This window comes from Sciurus vulgaris, assembly GCF_902686455.1.
Source record: "Sciurus vulgaris genome assembly, chromosome: 6".
Lineage (NCBI taxonomy): Eukaryota > Metazoa > Chordata > Mammalia > Rodentia > Sciuridae > Sciurus > Sciurus vulgaris.
In genome coordinates, this window is record NC_136466.1 from 24,579,438 (window position 1) to 24,593,130 (window position 13,693).

The 13,693-nt window shown below is 42.2% G+C and overlaps 1 pseudogene across 1 annotated transcript; it reads right to left on the bottom strand.

The window, feature by feature from the left end:
• Positions 1-5,125: 5,125 nt before the first annotated feature.
• LOC306663401 (rho GTPase-activating protein 29-like) lies at positions 5,126-10,573 on the bottom strand (annotated as a pseudogene). The gene is made up of 4 exons: positions 10,490-10,573; positions 8,594-9,013; positions 7,435-8,401; positions 5,126-7,366 (listed from the first exon to the last, which is right to left on the bottom strand). The product of its transcript is annotated as a rho GTPase-activating protein 29-like (transcript).
• Between the last annotated feature and the right edge of the window lie 3,120 nt (positions 10,574-13,693).

Consider the following 13,693-nt stretch of genomic DNA (forward strand, 5'->3'; position numbering starts at 1 on the left):
CTTCCTATCCAAGAACATGGGAGATCTTTCCATCTCATAAGGTTTTCTTTAATTTCTTTTTAGTGTGCTGTAGTTCTCATTGTAGAGGTCTTTCACCTCTTTTGTTAGATTGATTCCCAACTATTTTTTTTTATGCTATTGTGAATGGGGTAGTTCTCCTATCTTCTCTTCGTGAAGATTCACCACTTATGTATAAAAATGCATTAGATTTATAAGCACTGGTCTTATATCCTGCTAATTTACTGAATTCACTTATGAGTTCTAAAAGTTTTCTGGTGGAATTTTCTGTTTCCTCTAAATATATAATCATGTCATCAGCAAATAGGGATAATTTGAGTTCTTCTTTTCCTATTCATATCCCTTTAATTTCTTTGGTCTGTCTAATTGCTCTGGCTAGAGTTTCAAGGACAATGTTGAATAGAAGTGGTGAAAGAGGGCATCCCTGCCTTGTTCCAGTTTTTAGGGGGAATGCCTTCAGTTTTTCACCATTAAGAATGATATTGGCCATGGGCTTAGCATAGATGGCCTTTACAATGTAAAGAAATGTTCCCACTATCCCTATTTTTTCTAGTGTTTTGAGCATGAAGGGGTGCTTTATTTTATCAAATGCTTTTTCTGCATCTATCGCAATAACCATGTGATTCTTAATTTTCAGTGTGTTGATATGGTGAATTACATTTATTGCTTTCCAAATGTTGGACCAACTTTGCATCCCTGGGATAAAACCCACTTGATCATGGTGCACTATCTTTTTCATATATTTTTGTATGCGATTTGCTAAGATTTTGTTGAGAATCTTTGCATCAATCTTCATTACGGATATTGGTCTGAAATATTCTTTCCTCAATGTGTCTCTGTCTGGTTTAGGTATCAGGGTGATAACGGCTTCATAGAATGAGTTTGGGAGGGTTCCCTCCTCTTCTATTTCATGAAATACTTTGAGAAGTATTGGAATGAGCTCTTCTTTAAAGGTTTTGTAGAACTCGGCTGAGAACCCATCTGGTCCCGGACTTTTCTTTGTTGGTAGGCTTTTGAGGACTTCTTCTATTTCATTACTTGAAATTGATATATTTAAATTCTGTATGTCCTCCTCATTCAGTTTAGGTAATTCATATGTCTCTAGAAACCTGTTGATGTCTTTGAGTTTTTCTATTTTGTTGGAGTATAGATTTTCAAAATAGCTTCTAATTATGTTTTATATTTCACTCGTGTCTGTTGTGATATTTCCTTGTTCATTCTGAATTTTAGTAATTTGAGTTTTCTCTCGTCTTCTCTTTGTTAATGTGGCTAAAGGTTTATCAATTTTGTTTATTTTTTCGAAGAACCAACTATTTTGTCAATTTTTCAATTTTTTCTTTTGTTTCAATTTTGTTGATTTCAGCTCTGAGTTTAACTATTTCCTGTCTTCTACTACTTTCGGTGTTGCTTTGTTCTTCTTTTTCTAGGGCTTTGAGCTATAGTGTTAGGTTGTTTATTTGTTGATTTTTTTCTTCTTTTATTGAATGTGCTCCATGAAATAAATTTTCCTGTAAGTACTGCTTTCATAGTGTCCCAGATATTTTGATATGATGTATCTTTGTTCTCATTTACCTCTCAGAATTTTTAAATTTACTTCCTGATGTCTTCTGTTATCCATTCATCATACAATAGCGTATTATTTAATCTCCAGGTGTTGAAGTAGTTTCTGTTTTTTACTCTGTCATTTATTTCTAATTTCAATCCATTATGATATGATAGAATACAAGGCAGTGTCTCTATCTTCTTATATTTGCTAACATTAGCTTTGTGGCATAATATATGGTCTATTTTAGAGAAGGATCCATGTGCTTCTGAGAAGAAAGTGTATTTGCTCTTGGTTGGATGGTATATTCTATAAATGTCCATTAAGTCTAGGTTATTGATTGTATTATTGAGATCTATGGTTTCTTTGTTCAATTTTTGTTTGGAGGATCTGTCCAGTGGTGAGAGAGGTGTGTTAAAATCACCTAGTATTACTGTGGTGTGGTCTATTTGATTTCTGGAATTGAGAAGGATTTGTTTGACGTACATGAATGAGCCACTGTTGGGGGCATAGATATTTATGATTGTTATGTCTTGCTGATTTATGCTTCCCTTAAGCAGTATGAAATGTCCTTCTTTATCCCTTCTGACTAGTTTTGGCTTGAAGTCCACATTATCTGACATGAGGATGGATACTCCAGCTTTTTTGCTTTGTCCATTTGCATGGTATGTTTCTTCTCATCCTTTCACCTTTAGTCTCTGGGTATCTGTTTCTATGAGATGAATCTCTTGCAGACAGCAAATTGTTGGATCTTTCTTTTAAATCCAATCTGCCAGTCTATGTCTTTTGATTGATGAGTTCAGGGTTCAGGCCATTAACATTCAGGGTTATCATTGAGATATGATTTGTATTCCCGATCATTTGGCTCCTTTTTTTTTTTTTTTTTTTTTTTTTGACACGACTTGGTTTCTCCTTCATTTGACTGTTCCTTTAGGGTAGTTCCTCTCTTTGCTGATTGACATTGTTGTTTTTCATCTCTTCCTCATGGAATATTTTGCTGAGAATGTTCTGTAGCGCCAGCTTTCTTTTTGTAAATTCTTTTAGCTTTTGTTTATCATGGAAGGATTTTATTTTGTTGTCAAAATGAAGGTAAGTTTTGCTGGGTTAAGATTTTTGGTTGGCAACCATTTTCTTTCAGAGCTTGAAAAATGTTGTTCCAGGCCCTTCTAGCCTTTAGGGTCTGGGTTGAAAAATCTGCTGATATCCATATTGGTTTCCCCCTGAATGTAATTTGGTTCTTTTCTCTCACAGCCTTTAAAATTTTGTCTTTATTTTGTATGTTAGGTATTTTCATTATAATGTGCCTTGGTGTGAGTGTATTGTAATTTTGTATATTTGGAGTCCTTTAAGCCTCTTGTATTTGATTTTCCATTTTGTTCTTCAGATTTGGGAAATTTTCTGATATTATTTCATTGAATAGATTGTTCATTCCTTTGGTTTGTTTCTCTAAGCCTTCCTCAATCCCAATAACTCTGAAATTTGGCCTTTTCATGATATTCCATATTCTTGTAGATTCTGTTCATGATTTCTTACCATCTTCTCTGTTTGTTCAACTTTGTTTTCAAGGTTAAATATTTTGTCTTCAATGTCTGAGGTTCTGTCTTCCAGGTGTTCTATCCTATTGGATATGCTTTCTATGGAGTTCTTAATTTGGTTTATTGTTTCCTTCATTTCAAGGATTTCTGTCTTGTTTTTTTTTTTTTTTTTTTTTTCAGTATCTCTAACTCTTTATTGACATGATCTTTTGCTCCCCACATTTGCTCTTTTAAGTGTTGAGTGGTGCAATCATTTAAAGCCTGCATTTGCTCTTTCATCTCGTTGTTTGCTTCCCTGATCATTTTCATTATGTACATTCTGAACTCCCTTTCTGACATTTCTTCTGCCATGCTGTCATTGGGTTTTATTGTTGTACCATCTAGGTTTGTTTGGGGCATTTTCTTCCCTTGTTTTCTCATACTGCTCAGGTATCTACCCCTCTACTAGTAAAACTCTGGGATATTGCAGATTTCCTCTATTGACTACTATTGTCCCTATAGATTTCCAGTAACTCACCTCTTAGCCTTCAATAGCCTGAAGTCTTGGAGGAACTTGATAATGCGGTGTTCCACAAGGAAGCTGCCCCTCTAGGGGTGGTGGCCTTCAGGTGGGGCATATTCCCTGTCAGTGGGCAGAGACGCCTCCACTTGTTGACTGATAGTCAGCCAAAGAGGGACTGGACTGCAGACTGGGGCACGTCTGATCTGGGCCTGTGTCTCTGGTTCTACTTCCCTGCTAGGAAAGCCTTGCCCAGTGGGGAAGACTCACCCAGTGGGGAGTTTCACTGGGCAGCCCTCCTCTTTGATGTTCCCAGGGGTCCCAACTTACCGCCCGGGCTGGGGAGCCTGGTCCTGTGAGGGACTCCCTCTCTGAGCGGCCCTCCTCTGCTATGTTCCCTGGGGACCAGAGTTACCGCCTGGACCTTGGACCCTCACTCTGCATCGAAGCCTCTTGCTGTGCGGCCCTCCTCTGCAGGGCTCCTGGTTGACTGGGTTCTTGGTTCCAGCAGGGGAGTCTCACTGGGCCACGACGTTCTCTGCGTTTCGGGACTACTGCCCCATCCAGGGAGCCTGCCCAGTGTGAGAGACTCACCCGGCGGGTCTGAGTTGGTCCTGAGTCTCTCAATACCTCCTCTTCTTGACTCCTGGGTCTTGTCAAAGGTCCTCTAGTCTCCTGTAGGTGTCTGAGGAAGGGAGCTGCCCTTCCAGTGATGATGGCCACGCCCTCAGAAATAATTCAAAACACCTGCACCAGCCTATAAAGAAGCTGGGGAGCCCCAGCGAGGGTGCACTGAGTCAGCACAGAGGCAATTGCAGTGTCCCTCAGCAGTAGGAGGGGCAGGCAGGCAGGCTCAGCAATGGCATCTGACCTCGGTGTGGGGGTCAGGTGGGCTGGCTCACCCTGTGGCTAGCTCCGAGATGCAGGTGGGCTGGCTCTTCTGCTGGCTTGCTCCACAAAGGCTACTGACCTCGGCGTGGTGGTCGGGCAGGGTCGCTCAGTGTTGGCGTCCATCATTAGCGTGGTGGTTGGGTGCCCGCCGGCTAGCTCCACAATGCAAGCAGCCTGACTCACCTGCCAGCTCGCTCCGCGACTGAGACCGACCAGTGATGGTGCCTGACCTTGGTCATGTTTTGCTTTTTCAGTTTAAAAATTCACTTGCATCAATGGAATATCCACACTGCAGATTTGTTGAAGACTACATCACACATTAGGGATGCATTTAAATGCACCATTTCGTGGGAAAAATCACTTGAAATTTTAAAATAGTGTTACTTATTTCATGCACAGCTTCAAAATCACAGAAGTTAGAGATGATTCCAGTGAGGCACAAATGTGGCCCATCACAACACTACCGTGCAATGTGACTAGCAAACAGGACACAAGGACAAACAGCAAGATATACACTTTGGCAATCCTATAGAAAAGCGGTCCTACTAAACGTTCTTTCAAAAAACAAACACAATAGCAGAAAACAGAAGAACAAAAAGAAAAACTGAGTTTTGACAACCCCACACAAATTGTGGGACGTCATCGTGAAGGGCGGCCCACAGGTGAACTGGTTGAGCACGTTGGACTCACGTCAGGCGGGCCCCGCGCCTCTGAGGTCTCTGGAGGCTGCCCGCCTGGCTGCGAAGGACCAGCGGAGGTGCTGTCCACGTCGGGAGCTGATTTCTCCACCGGACTCCTGGGAGTAGGAGCTGTGCCGGGAGACGCTGCTGCTGAGTGCAGCTGGCCTCTCCTCCGTCCCCTGACATTGCTGGTGGGGGTTCGTCGTTCATAAAGTAGTGTCCGGTGCTGGGGCTGCAGCATTCTGGGTGCTGTGGCAGGAGCGAGAGGGTCGGAATGGGAGGACCGTCTCTCTGAGGCCTCTCCTGTGGACCTGGCTGGCTCTGCGTATGGCTCGTTGGGTGGTGTGGCTCTGCTGGAATGCTCACCACTGAAGCTGACGCTCATTGTCACTTTGTCCTGGAGTGCACTAGGCACAATACTGCAATCTTGTCACTTAAGTTTTGTTCAGATTGTTTTCCCCAAGTTTTTGGTAGAATCTCCTGATCAAAGTCATTAAATTTGGAACAAACAGTAGTAGCGGTATCTTTTCCATTAAGTCCTTCAAAGGTAGGATTCTTGCAGAACTAACCCACATTTCTGCTCTTTCTGTCACTAGGAAGGCTGGTAAGAAGTAACCTATCTCCAGGCAAACTGACAGGTCTACTCTTGGTCCTTGGTGTATGCCTCCGCATATCGTTTGTTGCTCTATCAGATCACAAAAGAAGTGGCTTACTGGTTTTACAAATGTCGTCCTCCTTTTGGGGTGATGATTCAAGTTCTTTGTGATCAATGAGACATGCATCACGTTTTTCCAATGCATCTTGCTGGCGTTTTGATTCCTCAAAGGATGTAGTGGATTCAAACTTTTTGCTTTCCCTCTCTGCAGTGTGGACATCTTCCTCTGAAGAAAACACGGTGACTTCCTGCAGAGTTCTGAGTGTCTTGCTTCTGATGATCCCAGAGGCTTTGAAGGACGGCTGTGATCACCCTGCGGTGGAAGAGCACTCGCATTACCCATTACCACCTGGGGCTGTGGGGACCCACGGAAGATCTTCTGTGAGTAAGTGATGAGGAGCTCCACCAACTGCGCCTGATTGGAGTATTCAGCAAGGGAGGAGATGGTGACAGGAGCAGTCGTGGGCTGTGGCCTGATGAGACTGGGTCCCAATATCACTCCCAAGTTTTTGGAGTCCATCTTGTTTTCTTCTGCATGATCTGCTACCCGCTTAAGATGTCCAATGAGGTACTGAAGACTGTTAAAATTTGACATTGGCAATTGTCTTAGAAGGTCCTTGCTTTTGAGAAGAATTTGGTTTATTGCTATAGACGTATTTGGATGTTTTTTATCCTCAGGGTCTTCCTTTTTGACTGCTTGTTCCTTACTAACATGTTGGATCTGTTTGGCAAGGTCTATAAAGCCCTCGAATGAGCGGAATAAAAGGAGTGGTTCTGGAGCTCTTGAAGGTATGGTTTTAAGACCTCACAGGTGTCATGTGAAGTAAATGCTGAAAGGTCCACCAAGTGCCTTCCCTTCTCCTAGCTCCACACAGCTTTTCAGTTCTTGCTCTGTTTCCACTCACACGACAGATCCCCTGGACACATGAGGCTCTCTTCTCAATCTCTGAGGCACAGATCTTGAGTATGAAGGGAATGCCATCGGGCTCCTTTTGGGCCACTTGTGTGAATTTGGCTCCAAATAGGCGTATTTTTCCCAGAAGTTTCTGGTGGCCACAGATGATGACTAAGTTGTCCAGACATTTTCAATGACAGACAAGGAGACACTCCTCATACTTGACACCTTGGAACACTACAGTGCCTTCACAATCTCTGCATTTTGTGGGGAATCTCAATTGTCGAAACTTGTGAGTGACAGCTGCTTTCGGCATCCGTGTTTTCTTAACTGCTGCAAGGGAAGTGGGTCCCGCTTCTGGAGGGGAAGGTGACTCTCTTGTACCTAAATCATCTGCAGGAGACATGGTTCCACTGGATGGGGTTTGTGGATGCTTTGGATGGAAGTGACCTGGACTTCGAGATTCTGAATCCACATATTGAGATTCACTGCTCCCTCCAGGTCTCTCAGAGTCACAGACCTTGCCAAATGTCCCTGATCTTACGAAAGAAGAACCTGTTAGGTCTGCACCTTTAGACCATCTGTCCTCTTCGATTTTATCACAAGTGTCAGGAAGGCACAAAACATCTTCTAAAGTGTCAGCAGGGTGTCTGTCCTTTTGTTTTGACACAACTCTCAGGAAGGGGCACAACATCCTCTGAAGAGTCAGCAGGGCCACATCCAGATGTCTGGGAACTGCTCACTAATGGTTTCCTTCCACTCCTGTCAACTTCTTCTTCTCCTGTTGAATTTGTAGGCTTCACAAATTCACTGTACGCATGGCCTGGATCATAGAGTTTGGCAATGTCAGAGAGAGACTGTAAGCTGTTTGCAAGGGAGGCAGCCTGCAGGTGCTGCATCTGGAAGAGGTTAACTGTTACAGCTTTCAGGGTGAGATCACACTGCAAAACAAGGGTCCTGAGTCGTGTTAAAATTTCTCTCTTGGTATTTTCATGAGCATTTCGTCTTTCTTCAACCTTTGTTACACGCACTTTGTAGAGCTCATTGGCTGCTTCCACTTTGTGAAGGGCTTGCTCTTCCAACCTGCTAGGTGCTAGGGAGATGTTTTGCTAATCTACCACTTGAGCTCCGATGCTTCTCCTCTGCATGAAACATGGATGATTTTGCTTTTTCATACTCATGTTGATTTTGGGAGCATAACGATTTTGCCTTTTTGAGAGCAGCTTCTGTTTTAAGGATTTCCTTTTGTTCCTGTTTCCAAAGTTCCTTTATTTCTTTCCTTTGTTTTTCCATTTCATTTTTCCTGCCCCGTAGAGGTTCTAGAAACGCGTTGGCTTGGAGAGCTGCAATTCTTTCTTCTAAAAGGTGACTGATCTGTGTGTCGTTGAGGAGGGCAGCTGGTGAGCAGAGACTGCAGGGGAAGAACTTCTCCAGCCCAATGTTTGCTCCAGTCGCCTCTGCCAACTTTCTGATATTTCTGGTGGACTCCAACTGCAAGTGAAGCTTTTTCTCCACCCGTGACACTATGTTCTTTGTATATATCCCAAGGTTTTGGCGCAGGTCAAGGCCAATTCCACAGAGTCAGTGTTTCTTCCCAGCACCTGGTCTTGTTCCATAGAAAAATTTCCTTTAATATTGGATGACTGGACTGAACCTTGCAAAAAATGTTTCTCACAGACATTTTCCTGCGAAAGGACAGTTTGTCAGGATATTCCCACAGGAGACCAAGTTTGTAAAGATAATCCTGAATACTCAGGGAGGCGATGAAGGTGGGTGGCTAAGGAAAGGGAAACAGGCTGCGGGGCGGGTGGGGACCTACATGAGGAGACAAGTCCATCCTCTGGTCTCGCCCTGCAGCTCCCTCAGTGTCACCCCACTCTGGCTGCGCAGAGAGCTTGGCAAAGTCCCCACCGCGTCCTCTTGCGAGTTCCCATTGACAGGATCGGTATTCTGGAGTACTCCGCGCCGCCCACTGCCACCTTTGTTTTGAGCCACAGTGTGGCCTCCTCGCCCCTGGATGGCACCTGGCCTGAGGCCCACTCTGCAGTCCTGAGCCCCGTCCTGAGTCCTGGCCACCAGCGCCGCCTGGCACTCTGGGCCTCACCGTCCTCCGCCGCTTCTTGCCGCTGTACAGTCGTGTCTTTCGCCTGACCTGACCACCTACTCAGCATTTCTTTTCGTTCTTTCAGTCTCGCTCTTTCTCTTCTCTCCTTCTGAAACTCCAATAAGGCCAAGTTTCCTCTTTGCGTCCTTGGGATTCCAAATGTCTCCTCGTTTTTCCTCAGTACGTTTTCTCCCTAAGGTTCCAGGGGAGCCAGTTCTGTTCATCGTCCTCAATTCGAGCCTCTCCCATGTGGTCACTCCAGGATCGAGGCCACCCACCGTGCTTTCCTTTCCGTTGTTGCACTTTTCAATTGTGATTTCCCCTTTTTTTTTATTTTTTTTTTATTGTAAACAAATGGGATACATGTTGTTTCTCTGTTTGTACATGGCGTAAAGGCATACCATTTGTGTAATCATAAATTTACACAGAGTAATGTTGTTTGATTCATTCTGTTATTTTTCCCTTCCCCCACCCCTCCCACCCCTCTTTTCCCTCTATACAGTCCTTCCTTCCTCCATACTTGCCTCCCTCCCTAACCCTAACTCTAACCCTAACTCTAACCCTTCCCTCCCCCCATTATGTGTCATCATCCACATATTAGCGAGATCATTCTTCCTTTGGCTTTTTGAGATTGGCTTATCTCACTTAGCATGATATTCTCCAATTTCATCCATTTGCCAGCAAATGCCATAATTTTATCATTCTTTATGGCTGAGTAATATTCCATTGCTTCTTTATCCACTCATCAATTGAAGGGCATCTAGGTTGGTTCCACAATCTGGCTATTGTGAATTGAGCAGCTATGAACATTGATGTGGCTGTATCTCTGTAGTATGCTGATTTTCAGTCCTTTGGGTATAGGCCAAGGAGTGGGATAGCTGGGTCAAATGGAGGGTCCATTCCAAGTTTTCTAAGGAATCTCCACACTGCTTTCCCTTAGTACGTGTTTGTGGCTCCTACTCACTCGTGCCTGCTTTCTTTTCTTTGGAATGAACACATGGAGTGGAGCCTATGGAGGGGGCACAGCGTCATACTTCAACCCATGTGGACAGTGCGCACTGATCAAGCAGAGTGATTAGCATTCCCTCTCCTCATTATTTCTTTGTTTGGAGCCTCTGAGCCCCTCTGCTATTTCCTTGTAAAAGGCAGAATGGGTTCTTGTGAGCTTCCGTCACCTACTGGGCTGGAGATCACTAGAATGTTGTCCTTTTATCTCTTCTGGGTCCCATTATCCCTATCATACCTGTCCACTCTCTTTCCCAGCCTCTGGTAATTACTAGTTTCCTTTTACATTGACTTTTTAATTTTATTTATTTATTTATTTAGCTTCCACATGTGAACACAGAAAATACAGTATGCAGTAGATTCTGTATTTGTCTTTTTGTATCTGGTTCATTTCACTTTACATAGTGTCCACCAGTTTTAAGAATTTTGCTGAAAATATCAAATTTCCTTCCCTGTTATGGTTAAATGATATTTCACTGAATGAATATATAAGTATATACATGTATGTTTACATATATGTAATAAACATACACATGTATCTGCATACATACATATGAACAATGAGGTGAATTCTGTATGTTGTCTATTGTTTTGAGTGTGGAAACAGAGACGGGACTACAGGTATCTCTTTGATATACTGATTTCATTTCCTCTGGGTACATACCCAGAAGTGGGATAGCAGGCTTTTATGCTTGATCTTTTTGTAGCCTTTGGAAAAATCTCCATGACTGGCTGTATTAATTGACATTCCTACAAACCCTGGGTTTCCTTTTTTCAAATTCTCACCATTATTTGTTATGTTTTCTTTTTCTGATAATTGCCATTTAAAGTGAAGTGACATGATGACTCACGTTGGTTTTGATTTGCATTTCCTGGGTGGCTAAAGATGTTGAACATTTTTCATGTACTTGTTGGTCATTGTTGTTTCTTCCTTTGAAAGTATCTTTTCAGATCATTGGCCAGTTTTCTAATTGGACTTTTTGTTTGCGTTTAGAGTTTTTTTGTTTGTTTGTTTGCTTTTTGGTTCCAGGATTAATGTCAGAGGCGGTTAACCACCAGTCACATCTTCAGCACTTTCTGTATTTTCTTTAGAGATGGGTCTCACTGAGTTGTTTGGGCCTCATTAATTTACTGAGCCTGCTTTGAACTGTGGTCCTCCTGCCTCAGCCTCCCAAGCTTCTGGGATTGCAGGCATATGCCATTGTGCCTGGCTGTGTTTAGGTTTTCTGAGTTCCTTCTATTTTCTGGATATTGATCCTTTGCAAATGAATAGTTTGCAGAGATTTCCTCCTGCTCTGCAGGGGGTCTGTTTCCACTGTTGATTGCTTTCTTTGCTTCACAGAATTTTCTTCGCTTTATTCAGTCCCATTTTTTAATTTTTGCTTTTGTTGTATGTGCCTTTATAGGTCTTATCAAAAAACCACTGTCTATACTAATATCTTGCAATGTTTCTTCTGTGTTTTCTTCTAGTGGTTTCATAGTTTCCATTCTTATATCTATTTTAAATTTATTTTTATGTAACATGAAAGAAATAAGGATCAGGGTTTAACCTTCTCTATGTACATGTCCAGTTTTTCTAGCACCATTCCTGAAAAGACTGTCCTTTCTCCCATGTGTGGTTTTGGACACTTTGTTGACAATCAGTTAGCCATAGATGTGTTGAATTATTTCTGGAATCTTATTTTGTTTTATTGGTCTTTGTGTGAGCATTTTAGGCCAGTACCTTGCAGTCTTGGTTACTACAGCTCTGTCATATGTCTTGAGACCAGAAATAGTGATGCCTCCAGCTTTATTCTTTTTTTTTTTTTTAACTTAAGATTATCTATTCTTCTGGGTTTTTTTTTTTTTTTTTTTTTTTTTTTTTTTTTTTTTTTTTTTTCCCTATCCATATAAATGTCAGAACTCTGATTTCCACCACCTTGTGCTGGACACTAGACATATTGCCTGCTTCTATGTGGTGATGGGTGAGGCAGAATATCAAGGTATCACTCAGCCCTACTGAGACTTTTGGCTGCAAGACAGGATCTAGTAGGAAAGAGGCTACTCCATGTTGGCCTGCTCAAAAGTCTTGGGCGAAGGTTTGAAAAGATTTTGAGTCAAGAAAGAGTGACTAGGAGAGTTTGGGAAACAATCTTTTGCTGCTAGTGAACGGATGAGCTGATGTGATTTCCAAAAAAGTGTTGGGCTTATGTAGCTACATCTTCTAATAAGCAGTCATTTTCTTTCCAGGATTTTAATAACAATAATCATAAATAAATGTAAATATTTAGGGATGAGACTATTTTTAAGGTGGTAGTTACATATTTACTTTTAGGTATGATTTACTATTTTAGCTAATACATAAATACATTCTCCTCATAAAACATTCAAGCAATACAGAGACAGAGGAAGTTTTAAAAAATCTTTTGCTGTCAAACACCTGCCTACCCCTTGCCTATGCTTTTGTTCTAAGCACCCATATTCTTCTGCGTGTGTGGACAGACACATGACTGTCGTCATCAACGTTTCCGGGCTTGTTCTTTTCATGTAACATGTTGTGCATCTTTGTTATTTTCCTGTCCGTGAACATAGGGCTAGTGCATTTTCTGTCAGCAAACATGTTAAATTTATCTTTGGATTTTACATAATGAGAGATTTCAAGCATTTTAATGGGTGTAGGTAATGATCATCATGGTTCTCACCACTAAAGAGAGCTGAGCAGGCATCATGTGACCTCTGTTGGAAATTCACATTCCACAATATGCCAAAAGACCGAATGTGAATCTGATCAAGCCTGTAGATCAGGATCAGTTTACAGGAAATACAGGGAGAAGAGGAGCATGTTAATCAGCTCTGTGGGGGTGAAATCCAGACTATGGTAATCAGTGTGTGATGCCACTTGATCTTTTAGCATAAATTGAAAGAAGAGGGCGAGAGAGAGTGAGAGACGGAGAGAAGAAACTATGGACTAACAATCTTAAAAGCCTGTTGTAAACTTCAACTAAAAATAGATTAAAGACTTCAATATAAGACCTGAAACTGAAAACTGTCCCAGATAGGGGTCCAGGGACAATGCCAGAAGGAAAAGGGGGTCTCAACTCAGCCCTGTCAGGTTACGACTTACCAGGGAATTTCAGGATCTGGTAAAAGAGGCACAAACCAAGATTTATTTAGGAAAGTAAGAAGATTTATCCAGGGAGGAAAGTGATAGAGTCTGATACACACCGAAAGGGAAGTGTATGGGTGCTGGAAAGTGAGACACCTTTTGGGGTCTCAGGCCATTTATTTTTCCTTTTGCAAACACATTGTTTTTTTTTTAATTATTTTTCATTTTCACAGACTGCATTTTGATTCATTGTACACAAACGGGGTCCGTCTTTTCATTTCTGTGGCTGTGCACGATGTAGAGTCACACCACTCATGTGATCACACACGTCACACCATGCACGTGATCACACACGTCACACCATGCACGTGATCATACACGTCACACCATGCACGTGATCATACACGTCACACCATGCACGTGATCACACACGTACGTAGGGTCATGATGCCTGTCCCAGTTCACTCTGTTCCCCTCCCCCACCCCTCCCACCCCATTTGATCCCACATGTTTTTACACATTTGTGTCTTCACTTTTCTTCATTTCAGAATACTTTCTCATCTCCCTTTACATTTATTTTTGACCTGGGAACTATTTAGTGGGGTTATATATTATTTCCCTACAGTTAGAAATTTTCTGGAGAGCTGTTACTGGTTTCTAATTTAATTATATTGAATGTTGATTCTTTTAAATTCAATAATGCATATTTAGTAACACAAATAAGGTCTGATTTGTACCCTACATACCCTAGGAGAGAAAAATATACATTCTCCTTGAGTGGAA